This window comes from Jaculus jaculus, chromosome 20 (assembly GCF_020740685.1).
Source record: "Jaculus jaculus isolate mJacJac1 chromosome 20, mJacJac1.mat.Y.cur, whole genome shotgun sequence".
NCBI classification, from domain to species: Eukaryota; Metazoa; Chordata; class Mammalia; order Rodentia; family Dipodidae; genus Jaculus; species Jaculus jaculus.
Window position 1 is genome coordinate 4,137,236 of NC_059121.1, and position 20,358 is coordinate 4,157,593.

At 44.4% G+C, this 20,358-nt stretch overlaps 1 long non-coding RNA gene across 1 annotated transcript in view; it reads right to left on the minus strand.

Moving 5' to 3' along the window:
- The window catches only part of LOC123456254, a 56,792-nt gene extending 40,749 nt beyond the window's left edge, over window positions 1–16,043 (minus strand). The window contains exon 1 of the long non-coding RNA XR_006634418.1: window positions 15,933–16,043. This is a non-coding gene — a long non-coding RNA (uncharacterized LOC123456254). The remainder of the gene's footprint in view (window positions 1–15,932) is intronic.
- Between the last annotated feature and the right edge of the window lie 4,315 nt (window positions 16,044–20,358).

The following is a 20,358-nucleotide window of genomic DNA, read 5'->3' on the forward strand; positions in this document are numbered from 1 at the left end:
TCTCTCCCTCCCTCCCTCCGTCTCTAATAAATAAATAATAACATTTTAAAAAGTGATTTGAGCAATTTTTCTAATATGTGACTTTCTAATCTCTCTGACATAAAGTTCCTCTTGTTTTGTTTGGTGTGAATCCAGTCTTCATCGTTCTTCTATCATTGCTGATTTAATGTTTATTTTAAATTTATTGGAGATATAAGCCATTATCACCCGGTAATGCTCAAAACTAAATGTCACGTTCTACTCTGAAAAGTCACATCATCTTTTCTTGTCCCCTGTGTGAAACCAGTTCTACCAATTTCTGTCTCTTCTGGCCTGTGCTGCCCTTGCAAAACCTGAGCAGGCTCACTGGCAGCTTCTAAAGCCATTAACATCTGTGCCCCTTTTGTAATCACTGACTTTGGAAATTAAAAACAAAAGGGGCTGGGGAAATGGCTTAGCAGTTAAGGCCTTTGCCTGAGAAGCCTAAGGATCACGGTTCGATTCCCCAGGGCCCACGTAAGCCAGATGCACAAGAGGGTGCCTGTGTCTGGAGTTCATTCGCAGTGGCTGGAGGCCCTGGCACACCTATTCTATCTTTCTCTCGTCTCTTTCTCTCTCTCCTCCATCTCTCTCTCTCAAATAAATAAATAAATAAAAATTAAAAAATAAATTCACTCCAAGAACATCCCTCATTTCCTGCTTGGAGTTAAACGGCTCATCTCTTTCCCTTACAAACATCAGCAGAGGTGAGCAGTGGGTAAGGAAGAATGAGGAAAGGCAGATCTAGCAGGTTAAGCAACATAAAATGTGTATTCTTTTTTTTTTTTAATTTATTTATTTGAGAGCGACAGACACAGAGAGAAAGACAGATAGAGGGAGAGAGAGAGAATGGGCGCGCCAGGGCTTCCAGCCTCTGCAAACGAACTCCAGACGCGTGCGCCCCCTTGTGCACCTGGCTAACGTGGGACCTAGGGAACCAAGCCTCGAACCGGGGTCCTTAGGCTTCACAGGCAAGCGCTTAACTGCTAAGCCATCTCTCCAGCCCTAAAATGTGTATTCTTTGTCTTAATAACAAACAAACAACAAACAAAAAAGCAAGTCACTTGACCCACTTCTGACTTCTCTTGTTAATATGATCCAGTGAGCCAGCCTGGCCATATGACTTGTGAGATTCAACAGAGGTCTGTGTTGTTTAAGCCCTTCTGTATAACTCCCTATCGCCCTCAGGATAGACCCCAAATTTGCAAAATGTTCTGTAGGCTACTCTCCATGACCCTGCATTGCCTGGCACATGCACACGTAACCACGATTGAGTCCTAATTACCTGACTCCTCTCTCTGCCCGTGCCATTTGCTTTGCTCACGCTGACGCCGGTACTGGAACCCCTCCTCCTTCCATCAGGGGCCAAGACGTTCCGAGCCGTCCCATGCAGCACAGCGGTGGCTGCGCCCCGCGACAGCTTTTCCCACGACCCACCAGCCCAGGACTAAAAGTTTGGGGTTGTGTTTGCAGCAGACCCTCTTATTTCCTTAAGCTGCCCATCTCACAAGCACAGTAGCAAAAGTGGTTGTGATGGGCAGCTCTGGAGGCTTTCTGCCAAAGCTCTGCTCTTGGGCAGCTGCTGGCCACGTGTGTTTGAGGCAACTTGGCCTCTGCAGACCTCTCCCATACACTTGTGGAGAGAGTGTTTTAATTCATATGATGGGGGTGGTGACTGATGGAACAGACATTAGATGACTTAAATACAACTGTTTTTCCCATTATAGTAACATCTATTATATAATATATATGATATAAGACAAATACGTTAACACATTAATATTAAAATATGTAATAATTAAATATTAATATTAAATATGTAATAATTGCACGATTTCCTTAGCCATACTAAAGCACGCAGTTTCCATGACACTACATCCAGTCACCGTGTTTGCAACCATCATCACGATCCACTGCCAGAGCTTTGTCCTCATGCAAAATGGAAACTCCGTCTTGATACAGCAGCTGATTTCGTTTGCGGTCATAAAATTCTTAGCAGGATTCCTACCACATAATAGCTGTAGGTATAACTCTGGAGAGTATAAGAACCCCCCCCACCACCACCACCACCCATTTTAGTATTTAACTTTTATTTTTGAGCACTTGTATTTGTGGGGATTTATACATTACTGATTTTAGTCTTTATTAGAAGTGTTCAAAAGAATAGAAAAATACTTTCTGGAAAATACAACAATAAGGTTAGATGGATGGCTTAGCAGTTAAGGCACTCACCTGCAAAGCCAAAGGATCCAGGTTCAATCTCCCCCATGACCCATGTAAGCCAGATGCACAATGTGTCTGGAGTTTGTTTGCAGTGGCTGGTGAAGAACCCATTCCCTCTCTCTCTCTCTCTCTCTCTCCCTCACCCTTCCTCTTTCTCCAGCTGCTGCAAACGAACTCCAGACACGTGCGCCCCCTTGTGCATCTGGCTAACATGGGTCCTGGGGAATCAAACCTGGGTCCTTTGGCTTTGTAGGCAAATGCCTTAACCACTAAGCAATTCCTTCCAGCCCTTATCTTGTCATTTTTGAACATCTAAAATGTATCATGGGGTTTAGTGGGTTTATTTTTTCTGTATCGTAAAATATTTTTCTAACCATCAGCCTAGTCATGATTCAATCAATATTCACTAATTATTCCCAACTAAGTTAAAAAGCACCAGACAGTGTGAAATGGAAAAATCACAGAACTGAATAACAAATAGATGCAATAATGAAATACATCATAACCATTCTAAGTTTTCTGTTTTCCTTCCATCCTGACCCAAGTAGTGTAGTATTATGCAAGAAGCTTTAAAGGAAGACTAAAGGTATCATCTTTTCAGGGTTTTATCACACAGCTGTGAATTCATAATATTTATTTTATACCTGTACTGACAAACAGAGGAAATTTTACAAAGGAAGATGTTTCACAATTATTAGACAAATCATAAGGCAGAGGTTACATGTGAGCAAAATCTCAGACTGTGAGTTTTCAGGTGGTATGTTAGATGGATTTTCTCAGTCTAGACTTAATGAGGTGACAACATTTTCCAAATGTCCAAAAACTGAAATATGGTGTCTCAACAAGTTAGTAAGAACTTCATCTCACAGTGCTTGTGAGCAGAACCTGGACCATCCTGCTTAGCTGGAAAGAATATGACAAGACTGCCTTGTGTCCTTTGATTACTACAACAAAATTCTCTTAATGTGGGTCCTAAGTGGCTAAGGCAAGTGTGCGCAGAAGGATGAATGCACCAAAATAGACAATGTGAATGTCAAAATCTTAATTGAATTAATGTCTAATAATGTTTCTAAATCTAAACATGAAAGCGTTTTACAGGCATGACACAACAATGTCTACACTTGCTTAAATGAATTTTGAACCATCAGAGTTTTCGGAAATATTGTATTTTGATGATGCAACTCTGTGAGAAAATAAAGTCAGAAGAGATGTGTTTTAAAATCTGGAGCCAAGCGTGGTGGCGCACACCTTCAATCCCAGCGCTCGGGAGGCAGAGGTAGGAGAATCGCCATGAGTTTGAGGCCACCCTGAGGCTACATAATGAATTCTAGGTTAGCCTGGGCTAGAGTGAGACACTACCTTGAAAAAAAAAATAATCTAGAATCAATATTTATCCAAGTATATGCTTCAAAATAATGCATAACTTTTAATGACCAATTAATGTCATTGAAAGGAAGTTGCCCATTTTGGCTCCCTATACTTCCTAGGTTTACAAAATATGCAATAAACTGTGCAGTAGGTGCATGGTGCCAGATGAGATATCTATATCGCCTACTCCATGCTCAGGGAACATTGCAGAAGAGGAGGCAAAAAGAGCATCAGAGCTTCCGTGGTTAAAGGAGCTTTCTTACAAAGCCTGCTGGCCCAGGTTCAAGTCCCCAGCACCCATGTAAAGCCTAATGCAAAAGGTGGTGCATCTGCAATTTATTAGCAGCATCAAGAGACAGTGGGGTGTCCCGTACAAACTCTCTCTCTCTCTCTATCATTCTCTTCCTCTTTTTGAAAAGTAATAAGAAAGAAAGATTAACATCCAGGGCATGAGGAGAAGAGTGGAATGCTATCTTTCAGACATTAAGTGGCTGTTGTATTCATGACAGTCGTTGTTACCTGTATAAAAGGCCTGCACAACTTTGGGCCCAATATTAATTCCATCACGTACAATGGAGGAGGCCAGGGATGGGATATCTTCCAGTGAGTTGTTGGCCAGGGAGGTCCCTGATGCCCCCAAAACATTACAGGCCATTGTGAGGCCCTTGGATTCCCACCAGGAATAGTTGGTAAGACCCTATTGCTGAAAACTCCACATACTTGGGCTGCAAGGCCACTGAGAAATCCTGCTGGAACTGAGCTAAAAAAAAACCTTCAGGTAGACCAGCTGACAGGAAGCTGGAAAAAGCTATGGTGCATGCAGTTCAACGGGAGAGAGAGAAATCACCAATGAAGATACTCCTTTACTCAATCTCTTCCCCTGGCCTCACTTTGGGCCTTTTCACTCTCGTTAATCTATTCTTCTACTTACATATATACAATACCAACCTATTAAGTACCCTCCTCCATTCCTTCTCTTCCCTTTGTATCTATTTCTTAGCCTACTGGCCTCTGCTACTGAGTTTTTTCTTTCTCACTCAGAAGCCCAATCATCTGTAGCTAGGATCCACATATGAGAGAGAACATGTGGCGCTTGGCTTTCTGGGCCTGGGTTACCTCACTTAGTATAATCCTTTCCAGGTCCATCCATTTTCCTGCAAATTTCATAACCTCATTTTTCTTTACCACTGAGTAGAACTCCATTGTATAAATGCCACATCTTCATTATCCACTCATCAGTTGAGGGACATCTAGGCTGGTTCCATTTCCCAGCTATTATGAATTGAGCAGTAATAAACATGGTTGAGCATGTACTTCTAAGGAAATGAAATGAGTCCTTAGGATATATGCCTAGGAGTACTATAGCTGGGTCATATGGTAGATCAATCTTTAGCTGTTTTAAGAACCTCCACACTGATTTCCACAATGGCTGGACCAGATTTCATTTCCACCAACAGTGTAGAAGGGTTCCTCTTTTTCCACATCCCTGCCAGCATTTATAATCATTTGTTTTCATGATGATAGCCAATCTGACAGGAGTGATATGAAATCTCAATGTAGTTTTAATCTGCATTTCCCTGATGACTAGGGATGTAGAACATTTTTAGATGCTTATCTGCAATCCGTATTTCTTCTTTTGAGAACTCGCTATTTAGCTCCATACCCTATTTTTTAATTGGCTTGTTTGATTTCTTATTATTTAACTTTTTGAGTTCTTTGTGTATCTTTGTATATCTCGAATATCTAAAATAATACTGAGCAACAAAAATAAGGCTGGTGGTATCACAATACCTGATTCTAACCTATACTACAGAGCCATAGTAACAAAAACAGTGTGGTGCCAGCACAAAAGCAGACATGTAGATCAATGGAACAGAATAGAGGACCCAGATGTAAGTCCAGGTAGCTATAGCCACCTGATATTCAATAAAAATGCCCAAAATACTCATTGGAGGAAAGATAGCCTCTTCAGCAAATGGTGTTGAGAAAACAGGATATGTATCTGTAGGAGGATGAAAATAGATTCCTCTCTCTCTCTCCATGCACAAGAATTAAGTCCAAATGGATTAAAGACCTTAACATCAGACCTGAAACTCAGAAAGTGCTAGAGAAAAAAGTAGGGGAAACCCTTCAACTTATTGGTCTTGGCAAAGACTTACTGAATACAACCCCAATTGCTCAGGCAATAAAACCACAGATTAACCAATGGGAACTCATGAAATCACAATGATTTTGTATGGCAAAGGACACTGGGAATAAAGCAAAGAGGCAACCTACAGAATTGGAAAAAAACCTTCGCCAGCTATATATCTGATAGGGGATTAATATTTAGGATATCCAATGATTGTTTTAATTTTTATTTATTTTAGAGAGAGAGAATTGGCACACCAGGGCCTCAGCCACTGCAGTCAAACTCCAGACGCTTGCACCACCTAGTGGGCACATGTGACCTTGCGCTTGCCCCAACTTTTTGCTTCTGGCTTACGTGGGATCTGGAGAGTTGAACATGGGTCCTTAAGCTTTGCAGGCAAGCACCTTAACCACTAAGCTATCTCTTCAGCCTTACAATGATTTTTTTTTAACTATCCTTTCTCTTTTCACTCAGTCCTCCTCTTTCCTACCCTCCAAATTCCTTTTGGAATTCTTTTGTTTGTTTGTTTGGCTTTTATTTTTTTGGTGTTGTCCTTTTGTGATCTGCCCCGCCCCATGCTAGGGACTGAACCCAGGGTGGACCCCATGTGGGCTAATGTCACCAGAGCCATAGCTTGGGGCTCTAAGACAGATCTAGGAGCTGAGAACACCGAGGAGCTGTGTTGGTTGTCTGTTGGACTTGGGAGTCTCCAAGGGTGGTCACTCAAGGTGCTACCAGTGCAGGGGGAGAAAAACGTTAAAATCTTAGCTTCTCCCTTGTTCCCACCCTGCTGAACATGCTTCCAGTCTCCCGTGGCTTAACTTCATCCACATCGAAGCTGCTGGGCAAGTGATCCAGGGGGCAGATACACAGAGCAGAGACCAGTAGAGGAAGTTCAGAGAGTGGGGTGGGAATCAGGAACAAGGCAGCCCGTGCTCTGGAGGCAGCAAATCACAGTTACAGGCCCAAGCGAACAAAAATTTCTACGTGCCCCGCCAAAGGCAAAGGACACAGAATTGTGATAATGAACGTTGCTCATCATGAGCCCAAAGAACAAAGAGCCTGGGGCCTGAAATCCCAAAAAGGGCCTGACTCATCAAGCAGTTGACACACCACCTTTGTTCTTTTCCTACTTCCTGGTTCTTCCCTCTCTTTGGAACTTTTGCTAGATACATTTCCCCCATCCCCGCCCCCCACTTTAGCAGGCTTTTTCTAAATCTGCACTCTTTCACCAACCAATCAGGATCCCCCCACACACTCCATGCCCTTAAATTAACCAATCAGGGTCATACCAAATTGAATGCCTCATTTTATTTATTTATTTGAGAGAGAGAGAGAAAAAGGAATGCCAGGGCATCCAGCCACTGCCAATGAACTACAGATGTATGTGCCACCTTTGTGCATCTGGCTTACATGGGTACTGAGGAATCAAACCGGGGTTCTTAGGCTTCACAGGCAAGCACCTTAATCAGTAAGCCATCTGTCCAGCTCCTTGATGCCTAGATTTAAATGTCTTTGTTGTTTTTGTTTTGTTTTGTTTGCTTGTATTGAGGTAGGATCTTGCTCTGGCCCAGCCTGACCTGGAATTCACTATGTCGTCTCAGGCTGGCCTCGAACTCTCAACCATCCTCCTACCTCTACCTCCTGAGTGCTGGGATTAAAGACGTGCACCACCACACCCGGCTTGCTGCCTAAATTCAAACATGTCTAGATTACAAACGTGCACATTCTCAAGGTATTAAGAAGCGCCTGTCCAGTGCGTGTTCAGCAGCCCTTCCATTTCCCAGTGAAGCTCGGCATGTCTGCTCTCCTTCCGTCTTTGTTCACCGTCCCAAGACAGCAAACCCCAGCCCAGAAAGCTGGTTCTAAGTACAGCAGAGAACAAACGGACAAACGACACACACTGCTGTGTTCAGCTGTGCCAAGGAAGCCGGGCACAGGTCCTTCCGGCCATGTGCTCTCCTGAGAGCTGGTCGAATCTCCGTCAAGCACTGCTGTTTCCCTGGTCCGTCATAAGCACCCCTGCTGGGCTGGTTTTCCCAAAGGGCTGTCTTCCATTTCTCTTGCCCACCAGGTCCAACTCACCAGAACTTTCCTCGTCTGCACTTTTGGTCTTTCTGTAGCAATAATATAATATGTTCTCTGGGCTGGAGAGACGGCTTAGTGGTTAAGGTGCTTGCCTGTGAAGCCTAACCACGTAGGTTTGATTGCATAGAACCCACGCAAGGCAGATGCACAAGGCGGCACATGCCTCTGAACTTTGTTGGCAGTGGCTAGAGGCTCTAGTGGGCCATTCTCCCTCTCTCTCTTAAATATCTTGTCACCTCAGACGCAGATATAATCATTTGTCTAGACACAATTCTGTCAGAGGGACAGGAGGAATCAAGGTAGACTATATCAGAATCTCCCACCTTCTATGAGTTGCTATCCTAGATTTTATTTTATTTATTTATTTACTATTATTATTATTGGTTTTTCAAGGTAGGGTCTCACTCTAGCCCAGACTGACCTGGAATTCTCTATGGAGTCTCAGGGTGGCCTCGAACTCATGGTGGTCTTCCTACCTCTACCTCCCGAGCGCTGGGATTAAAAGCGTGTGCCACCACGCCCGGCTCGCTATCCTAGATTTTTACACCTTCTCTTAGCTCTATTCTCAAGTGTTGGTAGCAATTGAGTCTCCTTAGGGAGAGCATCTGTACCCAGGTGATCTCCCTGGCTGGCATTGGAGCTGGCGCTGCCTGGCTGGCATTGGAGCTGGCCCATTGGACACATTTCTTGTTGTTTGCACAGCACTATGTCTCTTTCCTGGCTATCTTAATGCTCAGAGGAAATAAACGGATTTATTAAAGTTCACAAAGCAGATAATATTGCCTGACAACTCAAGTCAGTGTCTTCGATGTGGATGATTTCCTTTGCAGCGGTATTTTAGCAGGACCTCACTGATTTATCTTCAGTTACAGCTTGCTCCAAGATATGTCCTACATGAAAATATTACATCATGCTCCTCTTTCTTCTGTGAACTCCTTTGGCACGTGCGTGCACACACACACACACACACAAGTATTTTCTTGATTTTTAGAATCCCAGGAATCCAGGTTTTCCTGAGGTATTCGTCAGATCAGTTGCCTTCCATCTTCAAAAATCAATATGGAATTTCATATAGCTCAATCCCCTTTCCTCTCTCCACAACCCCTATTGCTGGTAAGAAGTAATCATTACTGCCTTTGTCAGACATTCAACTGTCTGTTTTCCATACCATCTGCTGCATAGTTTTTAGTATTATTTTAAGATTTTAATAAAGTTTTTTTTATTTGTTCATTTTATAGCCATTACTTTGAGGACTCAACTCAGATTTCCTGAAGCCATCTGGAAGAGGATTGGATCAATTTCATATACATTGTTGACTTTGGAAAAGAATCAGAAGTTTTTTTGAAGACTTATGCACTTTTCATTCATTGATCATACTCCAGAATGTTTTAACCTGCTGCTTAAATTTCATTCACAAAACTCACTTGCTGTAAAAAAGAAAAAAAAAAAAAACTAGAAATATTTATTGATCGTGATTTTTTAGGGTAGTGATTTTTTAAAACATTAGAATAACAGAGTGAAGCAAAAAAAAAAAAAATGGGATTGCAGAGCTTGCTCAATGGATAAGGCACTTGCCTACAAAGCCTAACCCAAGTTCAGTTCCCCACGACCCACATAAAGCCAGATGGACAAAGTGGTGCGTGCTTCTGGAGTTCATTTGCAGTGGCTGGAGACCCTGGGCTCCCATTGTTTCTGTCTGTCTCTCTTCTGTCTGTCCCCCTCTCCTCTCTATGATGACCAATGAATAAATAAAAATATTTTTTAAATATATTCTGGTAGGCATAAACATGAAGAATAAAATATTATGACTTTAGACTCTCCTATCAATCTTTGAGAATTTCCGAGTTCGCATTTCACTAATACATTGTTGCTGACTTTCTTCTAGAAAAGATAGTCCCTCGAGCGTCTAGGTCGTGTATTTTTATCGATGTCTCTAGCAGGTGGAATGTAATACTTTTGAATTCTGCAAAATACTGCTCAGGCAAATCTTTTCCTCCATAAGGGAGGTTCAGTTCCCCTAAGGTTAATACTTTTTGCTCCTTTACATTTAGTTTTTTCTCATTCTTCCCTGTTGATACGCAAGAAAAGCTACTTTGGAGAGATTTCACATAGAAGCCAAGGCCCGACTTATCATTTCCGTTTCACCCGCAATGGCGGAGAAAAGTGGAAGGAGACAGAGCCACAAAAATGAACATGGGGGGCTGGAGAGATGGCTTAGCGGTTAAGCGCTTGCCTGTGAAGCCTAAGGACCCCGGTTCGAGGCTCGGTTCCCCAGGTCCCACGTTAGCCAGATGCACAAGGGGGCGCACGCGTCTGGAGTTCGTTTGCAGAGGCTGGAAGCCCTGGCGCGCCCATTCTCTCTCTCTCCCTCTATCTGTCTTTCTCTCTGTGTCTGTCTCTCTCAAACAAATAAATAAATAAATAACTTTTTAAAAAAAACGAACATGGGCTTTGGAGAGGTACCGAAGCAGGGGTGTGCTGGCCTGAGCTCGTCCCGTCCAGGGAGCCATGAATGCTGGGTCTGTAAAATGTGGGTGCTCATGACGAACAGAGCAGGGAGCACGCATCGTGTCACAAGAGGCCCCAGGACCCTGCCTGGGCCGGTCCCAGCGCACACGATCACTGCTCCATGTCCTGTGAATTACATCAGTAATTCCTTCCCTCGGCTCTTCGAGTGTTCTGAGCTGCTAGGCATACGAGACCTCGGCGTGGTTCCTCCTCCCAAGACCTGGGCTATCACCACACAGCAGTACCGACTCCTTCGTGTGACATTGCCAATGAGAGCCCAAGACTTCTCTTGTGTGGACGGTGACCTGCACAGACTTTGTAGCCCACGGTAGCCTGACCGATTTCCTGGCCATTTACAGACTGACTTTGTCCGTTCTTGCGTTAAAGAGTCAGAGACTGTGAGGTGAAAAGGGTTAACCATGGCTGGCTAGGGATTAGAGTGGCTTCCAGCCATTGACACACTTGAAGGCACTTCAGTCATCTTTTCTTCTCTTTGCCTGGGAAGCCATGTTGCCTACGTTTTATTTCTTCCATTGAAACCTCCATTCTTTGTCTAGTCTATTCTTCTTCATGCTATGGAGCTGGGATAGAACCTCATTTGCCCGAGGAAAACTTCCCTGATTTCCTCCCACTGAAATCCCCAGGAGAGGGCTGGAGAGATGGATTAGTGGAGAAGACATTTACCAGCAAAGCTTAAGGACCCAAGTTCAATTCCCTAGTACCCACATAAGCCAGATGCACAAGAGGACTCATGGGTCTAGTCTGTAGTAACTGGAGGCTCTGGCATGCCCATTGTCTCTCTCTTTCTCTCACACTCAAATAAGGAAAGAAAGAAAAAATTTAAAAAAAAAAAATCCTAAGAAGGTTCACCTTTGATATCTTAAGACTTCTTATAACTGTTATATTTGTGGTAAAAAATCATAATTGTGGAATTAGTCAAAAAACAGGCATGCCAAGTTTCACGAGGGCTGAGACAAGTCAATATTCCACATCGTCTATCTGCACAAAGCAGAAGTTATTTATTTTACTTTATAATTTATTTGCAAGCAAAGAGAAAGAGAAAGAGGGGGCCATGAGAGAAAGAGAGAATGGGCCTGCCGGGGCCTCTAGCCATTGCAAGTGAACTCCAGATGCCTGTGCCCCTTTGTGCATCTGGATTTACATGGGTGCTGAGGAATCGAACCTGGGCCCTTAGCTTTTGCAGACAAGCACCTTAACTGCTGAGCCATCTCTTCGGCCCTGCAAAGTAAAAGTTTAATAAATTATTTTGGATGAAAGAATAACTGAGTAAAAAGTAATATGGCCAGGCGTGGTGGCGCACGTTTCTAATCCCAGCATTCGGGAGGCAGAAGTAGGAGGATCGCTGTGAGTTCGAGGCCACCCTGAGACTACACAGTGAATTCCAGGTCAGCCTGAGCTAGAGTGAGACCCTACCTCAAAAAACCAAAAAAAAAGTAATACGATTCAATACATTTTAGGTACACAAAAAGGTTCACTTCCGGCCAACCTTTCCATAGGTATGGGAAAATAAGTAAAATGAAAAGAGGCCACGACCTGAAATGATGCATCTTTACCTCCCTCAACAGTCTGAAGATGTCTTCCTCAGCTCCTCCTCTCAGTTTTAAGATCCTCAAGACTCATCCTGTGCTAGAGCCCTCTGGATGGCTTTTGAAGAGGGTGACAAATTTTTAATTATTATTGGGCTGAGGAGATGGCTTAATGGTTAAGGTGCTTTTCTGAAAGCCAAAGGACCCAAGTCTGATTCCCCAAGACCCACATAACGCCAGATGCATAATGTGGAACATGAATCTGGAGCTTATTTCCAGAGGCTGGAGGCCCTGGCATGCCCATTCTCTCTGTCTCAAATAAGTAAATAAAAATATTTTAAAAATTTAATTATTGTAGTCTTGGTCCCATTCATCAACATTTTAAAATGTTTTTGAGGTGATTCTAACATGTAGCCAAGAATGAAAAAGAAAAGCCACTACTTTCTTTGGGCAAGGAATTATTTTTTCAAAGAAAGACTTGTCAAAAGGGCAAGAGTTTCTGTGGCTATAAAAGTTGTGTGTTAGTTGGAGTAGACGAAACACCTTGGCAAAGACAAGCACTTAGAGAGTCACCACGTGGTCCCAAGAAAGAGAGGGAAGATGCAATCCAAGGCACTTGGTAAAAGCCTCAAAGGTGCACAGGCCTGGGCAGCATGATCCGGCGGAACCCTGCAAAGGGGATCCCCAAACACTCCCACTCTCTACGGAGGGCAGGCTTTGTCCAAATCCACTAGATTTCTAGTTGTTTCCACAGAGCGAATAACTCAGGGCTGAACCTGGCTATGCCTTTTCCCACGAGGAAAAGTGCTAGAATGGCTTTCCAGCGTGGGAAACACTTCCAGGATGTTGCCCCTGGAAGGTTCTAGAGGAGAGTGGTTTGAATGGCTGTGCCAAGCCAGTTGGCAAAGATCCTGGGACAGAGGAGGCAAGTGCTTGTTTTAGTAGAGTCTTGGAAGAGAAAAGAGAGAAGTGGTGAAAACATAGAATAATCATCTGGATCATAAATCTCTCTGGCGTTACAGAAATGCAACATCTTAAACTGCTAAGCAGGGGTTGATGCTATGAGGAATTTTTATATTTTTCAAATGGCTGAAACACAATCAAATCATGCTCCTATGAAAATTGTATGAAATTCAAATTTCACTGCTTATAAATCCAATGCTATTGGAACGCAGCAGTGCTTATTCACTTAAAGTGTTGCTGCCAATGGAAGCTTTTGTCCTACAAGGCACAGGCAAACAGTTGCCCGGACTACAGTAGCCTAAATTATTTCCTGGCATTTACAGACTGATTTTGCCCACCCTGCATTTGAAGAACCAGAGAACATCAGGTGAGAAGGTTTAACCATGGACAGTTGGGGGGTTACTTCCTAAGGTGGGGTAGTTTTCTGCCGTTTCCAAACTCGGGGGAATTTTACCCATCTTCTCTTTGACTTCTGGGTAACCACTTGCCTACATTTTATTGCTTCTACTGAAATACCAGAAGTGGCTTATTTTTCTTGACTAGTCCTTAACTGATATATATACAGCATCTAAATCAAGACATACCTAGGAATATTTTTTGTATGATTATGTATGTTTCTAAATCTTCGAAACATAAGAATTCACATTATATGAGGAGGAGAGAAATTTGGCTCTGAATTCTCCAGTCCAAGAAAAAAGAGTCATAGACCTGCCAATATAATACTCTCCTGTGAATATAGCATGCCATATTTAATCTTTTTTCAATTTCTTTTTTTGAGAGACAGAGAGAGACAGGTAGAGAAAGAGATAGTGGGCGTGCCAGGGCCTCCAACCACTACAGGCAAACTCCAAACACACGTGCCCACTTGGGCACCTGGCTTACGTGGGCACTGGAGATAGAACCTGGGTCCTTAGGCTTTGCAGGCGAACACACTAACCACTGAGCCATCTCTCCAGCCCTAGTATGCCTCATTTAATTCAGCATTTATGCAGGTGACCTAGAAAGGTGAACAATAAGGCTGGAGAGATGGCTTAGCAGTTAAAGTGTTTGCCTGAAAAGCATAATGACCTGGGTTCAATTCCCCAGCACCCACATAAAGCCAGATGCACAGAGTAGTACATATATCTGGAGTTTGTTTGCAGTGGTTGGAGACTCTGCTGTGCTCATTCTCTCTCTCTCTCTCTCTCTCTCTCTCTCTCTCTCTCTCTCTCTCTCTTCCTCTCTCTCCCCCTCTCTCTCTCCCTCCATCCTTCTCTCCCTCTCTCTCTCTCCCTCCCTCCTTCTCTCCCTCTCTCTCTCTCTCCCTCCCTCCTTCTTCTTCTTCTCTCTCTCTCTGACTCTCTGAATGCAAATGAATTAATTAATTAAAGAAAGGCAAATAACAGATGCAGAAATTAATTCCTTAGTTGTAATTTGGGGTGTATTTCACAAATACCCAAAAAATATAGTTATAATAACAGTTATTTTAAAAACCTGACAGCTCATAACACGGGTAGGATATGAGAGTGGAAGTCATAAAATGCATAAATAGATCAAAATAGCAAAATGAGACACTGCCATAGAAATACACCACTGCACAGGAAAAAGCCAAAAAGCAGATGCTCTATGGGCTGGAGAGAAAATAAGAAATGAGGGCTGGGGAAATGGCTTAGTGGTTAAGGAGTTTGCCTGTGAAGCCTAAGGACCATGGTTTGATTCCCCAGGACTCATGTAAGCCAGATGCACAAAGGGGCACATCATCTGGAGTTCGTTTCCAGTGGCTGGAGGCCCTGGTGTGCCCATTCTCTTCTTCTCTCTATCTGCCTTTCTCTCTCTGTCAGATAAATAAATAAGTAAAAATCCATTTAAAATGAATAAAGGCAAACAGACCAAGGAGTGCCTTGTGCAAAACTTGCTGTAACTTAAATGTGATTTTCTAAGTGTGGATTTAGATTTTCATTTTAAAATTTAATGGAAGAAAAAAAAATACCCTAATTATTGTGAGCTTTAGGTAAATCATGTATTCATTTGCTGTTGAAAATGACCTTCTCTCTCTCTCTCTTTCTCTCTCTCTTTCTCTCTCCCTACCCCCCATGTATTGGCAGTATTGATTGTTTCAAAGTCAAAAATGCCTTACTGATTTTGCATACCTCAGTGGCAAAAAAAGTTAAAATTAAAATTAAGAAAAATGTTAAAAGTTGTAAGAATGTGAGGAAATCAAGTCTGTCGGGTAATGAGCTAAAGAATCCGACAGCCAAAGGAAGTTAGGAGAGCCAGACTGGCTAAGCAATCACGTGCCCAGCACAGACCCAGAGAAAATCAGGCATATTGTGTGGGACAAACAAAGTCCAATTAGAGAATAGATTTCAGCATTGACCTAATTATCTAGTGTCCGGCTCTCATTTTTATGGGATGAATCCAGGCAAATAAAATAAATTCTTGGAGACAAAGCTGCTCTTTCTAATAAGGAAAATTGCTTCCTTCTTCCCTCCTCCATGAAGCCCCAGATGGCCAGAAAAATAAAATCCCAGCATATAATTTTTTGTGTGTGCATGTTCAGTTTGAACCTGAAATATCACTCCCATAAAGATAATGTTGGCTTCTGCAGGTTCAAACGGGTGTATTTCCATGCAGTCAAGGAGGGGAGGGGAGCTCCTTTTGGGGAAGAGAAAAGCAGGAGCTCTCGGCTCTGAAAGGACAGAGCACCGGGGAAAATCACTTGTCCCAAATAAATTATTAGTCGGAGGAAGAGTAAAGATTAAAGCTAAATACTCAGACCTTCCGGTTAAGAGGAGCTGTTATGAACTAAGTACTCATGAGAAACCATTTTTCAAATTTAAAAGAGGATGGGAGAGAAGCCACCATCGTGGTCATCAACTGTAATATAGTAAGGACTTGTCACATGATCTTAATTACAGAAATGAAAGCAACCCAGGAATTATGTGGTCTATTCAAGCCTGCAAGGAGTAGGAACAAAGAGTATAATTATGCATCAAGCCTGTTGATTAAACAATTACTATTTAAAGCAGATATAGATTGAAAATTAATTTGCCTCTGCATTTTGAGGATTGGGGGACAGAGATAAACAGTGCTTGAAGTTTAATTACCCGTGTGTAAGATGGAGGGGGCCCATTTCAATTTGGTTAGCTCTGCAGCACGTTCTGGAAGGCAGCAAAGGAAGCATCCGACGTCACTGCGAGCCCTGGAGTGGTTGAAACATGTGAACCCAGTGAGCTGGAAGGCTAGCTCAGCCAAGCCCCAGAGAGTGGGGGCAGAGCCCAGGAAGCCTTGTACATGCGCATGCTCATACTCAATGAGCATTCCTTTGGATGTCCTCCTGGAAGGAAAAAAGAAAAGCACTCGGGAAGGCCAAACTGCAGTCCCAGAGCCCCGCACAGGGGCACCTGGGTAGTGGAAACCTTCACCCAGGGCCGAGCAAACAGGGCAGCTACCTGCCAGCTATTCTGAAAGGAGCGATTCTTATCAGAGTCCACACATACAATATCCCAAAGCACAGAAGTGGCAGGGCTCGGGGCTGGAGAGATGGCTTAACGGTTAAGCGCTTGCCTGTGAAGCCTAAGGACCTCGGTTCGAGGCTCCATTCTCCAGGACCCACGTTAGCCAGATGCACAAGGGGGCAAACGCATCTGGAGTTTGCAGTGGCTGGAGGCCCTGGCGCGCCCACTCACTCTCTCTCTTTCTCTCTGCCTCTTTCTCTCTGTGTCTGTCTCTCTCAAATAAATAAATAAAAATGCACACACACACACACACACACACACGGCTGGGAGATGGGCATGGGAGAGAAGGGTGAATTGGAGTGTACATGAGAGACAACAAACAGAGACCAGCAAATTCCAGAGTTAACAAGGCTTGTGGAAGGTACATGGGATGGTGTCTGTGTCCACACACAGAGAGATCAATACACACCAGACGGGGCTGGAGAGATGACTTAGCGGTTAAGGTGTTTGCCTGCAAAGCCTAAGGACCCATGTTCAACTCTCCAGATCCCATGTAAGCCGGACGCACACAAGGGAGATAAGCACAAGGCCGCACATGCCCAGTAGGTGGCGTAGGCCTCTGGAGTTTGATGGCAGTGCTTGAGGCCCTGGTGTGCCAATCCTCTCTCTTTCTCTCATTCTCTGTCTCTCTCTCTTTCTCCCTCTCCCTCTGTCTAAAAATAAATAAATAAATAAAAATCAAAAATAAACCATAGGGGCTGGAGAGATGGCTTAGCGGTTAAGCGCTTGCCTGTGAAGCCTAAGGACCCCGGTTCGAGGCTCGGTTCCCCAGGTCCCACGTTAGCCAGATGCACAAGGGGGCGCACGCGTCTGGAGTTCGTTTGCAGAGGCTGGAAGCCCTGGCGCGCCCATTCTCTCTCTCTCCCTCTAGCTGTCTTCTCTCTGTGTCTGTCGCTCTCAAATAAATAAATAAAAATTTTAAAAAAAAAATTTTTTTTAAATAAAATAAATAAATATAACAGGCAAAGCCTAACCCTATTGCTTCCCTACCTAGGGCCCCTCACTTGGTCACCGTTGCTTTGGGGGTAACAAATGGCCTCACCATGGTGGCCTGTGAGGTCTCGTGATGTCATGACGCCTCCCCGCCCACACCTCACCCACCTTCTCTTGTTCCCCCATCCAAACACCATCTCTGCTCTGCCCGCGATGGCTTTAATCGGTCCCCCTTTCCTACCCCAAAGCCCATCAAGTTTGCTTCTCCCTCTGTTGGAACACTTGAACGCCACTTTCAACCGACATGGCCTCAGGGCAACGCTCAAGCTATCATAGGTGCCGGTTTTAAGCACAGGCTTGGTGGATATTCATCTGCATTCAAAGCCCCCTGCAGTTGGTTTCCCTTGGGCGCACCTCGGATGCACCCTCTGTTTCTACAGAGTGGGGGTGAACGCAGGACTTCCGGCATGGAATGGCTGCAGCAGCCCACGCGTCAGCGCATGGCATGGTCTCAGGGCAGAGCCCAGTTAGTAAGGGAGCCCTGGAAAACTGCCCTTATCATAGACACCGAAGGCCTCCTGTTACCGTTGGAATCTAGACTGCCCCTTAAAGGCCAATGGGTTGAACACTTGGTCTTCGTCTTGGGGGGGCAGCAGAACACCTTTAAGAGGTGTGCCCGAGTGGAGGGCTTAGGTCTTCGTGCAGTGTTCCCTTGAAGCACTCCCAGCGCCTTCTGATGCATCTGGGCTTTTCTTTTCTCAGTCCTGGGGCGTGCTCCTGCGGTGATGTGCCGCTTGACACCAGGCCCTGGGGAAGTGGAGCCAACCGTCGGCAGATGGAAACCTCCGAAACCGTGAGCTGCAATAAACCTTTGATCTTTGTAAGGTGATTGCGTGTGCGTGTGTGTGTGTGCATTTTCATAAGAACGTGGGTACGTGTGTGGGGGGGGTGAACACGTGCATGTGTGTAAAAGCCATGTGGCTTCCTCAGTTGTCTCTCACCTTGTATTTAGAAAGACAAGGTCTCACTTTGAACCTGAAGCCCAGCAACACAGCGAGAACAAGATAGCCAGGGACCCCCAAGGATTCTCCTGCCTCGGCCTCCCCAGCCCCGGCATTACAGTATGGATTTCCGTACTCAGACTTTACATGCGTGCTGGTGGTTCAAACTCGGGTCCTCTGGCTTGTGTGACAAACACTTCACCCACTGAGCTATCTCCTTGCCCTCTTGGGTCTATTTTTTTAAAAATTTTGTTTATTTTTATTTATTTTATTTGAAAGTGACACACAGAGAGAGAAAGAGAGAGAGAATGGGTGCAACAGGGCCTCCAGCCACTGCAAATGAACTCCAGATGCCTGCGCCCCCTTGTGCATCTGGCTAACATGGGTCCTGGGAAATCAAGCCTTGAACCGAGGTCCTTAGACTTCACAGGCAAGCACTTAACCACTAAGCCATCTCTCCAGCCCTCTCTAAAAAAAAAATTATTTATTTGAGAGACAGAGGTAGAGAAAGAAAGGGAGAATGGGCCCACCATGGCCTCTAGCCATTGCAAACGAGCTCCAGATGCATGTGCCTCCTTGTGCATCTGGCTTACCTGGGTTCTGGGGAATCGAACCTGGGTCCTGAGGCTTCACAGGCAAGTGCCTTAACCTCTAAGCCATCTCTCCAGCCTGGGCCTTTTTTTTTTTTACAGTAACACATCTCCATATCATTTGCCCCACTTGTAATTTTTTAATTATTAATTTGCTTGTGTATGCATGTATGTATATAGAGATGGACATGCAGTTTGTGTGTGTGTGTGTGTGTGTGTGTGTGTGTGTGTGTGTGTGTAGGTCAGAGGACAACCTCAACACATCTGTGTTCTTCTTTCTTCTTTGAGCTAGGATCTCTGGCTGCTGTAAATGAATACCAAATCTTGCCCATAAGCTTCAGCCAGATTCTCCTGGCTCTTTACCCCAATGTCATGGGTGTCTTGGGATCATGCATGCCACTTTGTATGGCTGCTGGGAAGGATCAAACTGGTATCCTCAGGTCTTGTAACAAAGGCCAATGAGCGACCACACGAGCGCTATGTCGCAGGTCCTTTCTTGTTGTAGGAATAAAACGCCTGACTTAAAGCATGCGATAGGGGCTGGAGAGATGGCTTAGCTGTTAAGCGCTTGCCTGTGAAGCCTAAGGACCCCGGTTCGAGGCTCGGTTCCCCAGGTCCCATGTTAGCCAGATGCACAAGGGGGTGCACGCGTCTGGAGTTCGTTTGCAGAGGCTGGAAGCCCTGACGCACCCATTCTCTCTCTCTTCCTCTATCTGTCTTTCTCTGTGTCTGTCGCTCTCAAATAAATAAATAAATAAAAATAATAAAAATTTTTTTTAAAAAAAATAACATATCAGGGCTGGAGAGATGGCTTAGCGGTTAAGCGCTTGCCTGTGAAGCCTAAGGACCCCGGTTCGAGGCTCGGTTCCCCAGGTCCCACGTTAGCCAGATGCACAAGGGGGCGCACGCATCTGGAGTTCGTTTGCAGAGGCTGGAAGACCTGGCGCGCCCATTCTCTCCCTCTCCATCTATCTGTCTTTCTCTCTGTGTCTGTCGCTCTCAAATAAAATTTAAAAAATTTTTAAAAAAGCATGTGATAGGAGGCGAGAATTTATTTTGACTTACAGCTTTGAGGGGAAGCTTCATAAATGGCAGATAAAAAAAAAAAAAGCATGGCATGAGCAGAAGCTGGACATCACCTCTGCCACGACAGGCGGAAAAGAGCAGCAGGAAACGGAGCCCAGGTCTGCCAGGGGGAAGCTGGCTATAACAGGGCAAAGCCCACCTCCAGCAACACACCTCTGCCAGCAAGGCTCCACCCCCACATTGCCATCAACTGAGGACCAAGCACTCGGAACATGTGATTTCATGGGGGACACCTGGTTCAAACCAGCACACCCCACACTTGCCATTTCATGCTTGTGCAGTTACTTTTAACACACGTGTCTCCCCCACTAGAAGGGAAGCTTCCTGGGCTGGGTCTAGTTTTGGTCCACACTATAGAATTTGTTCCTAGTAGGATGGACACTAAAATTATTATTTTTTGTTACT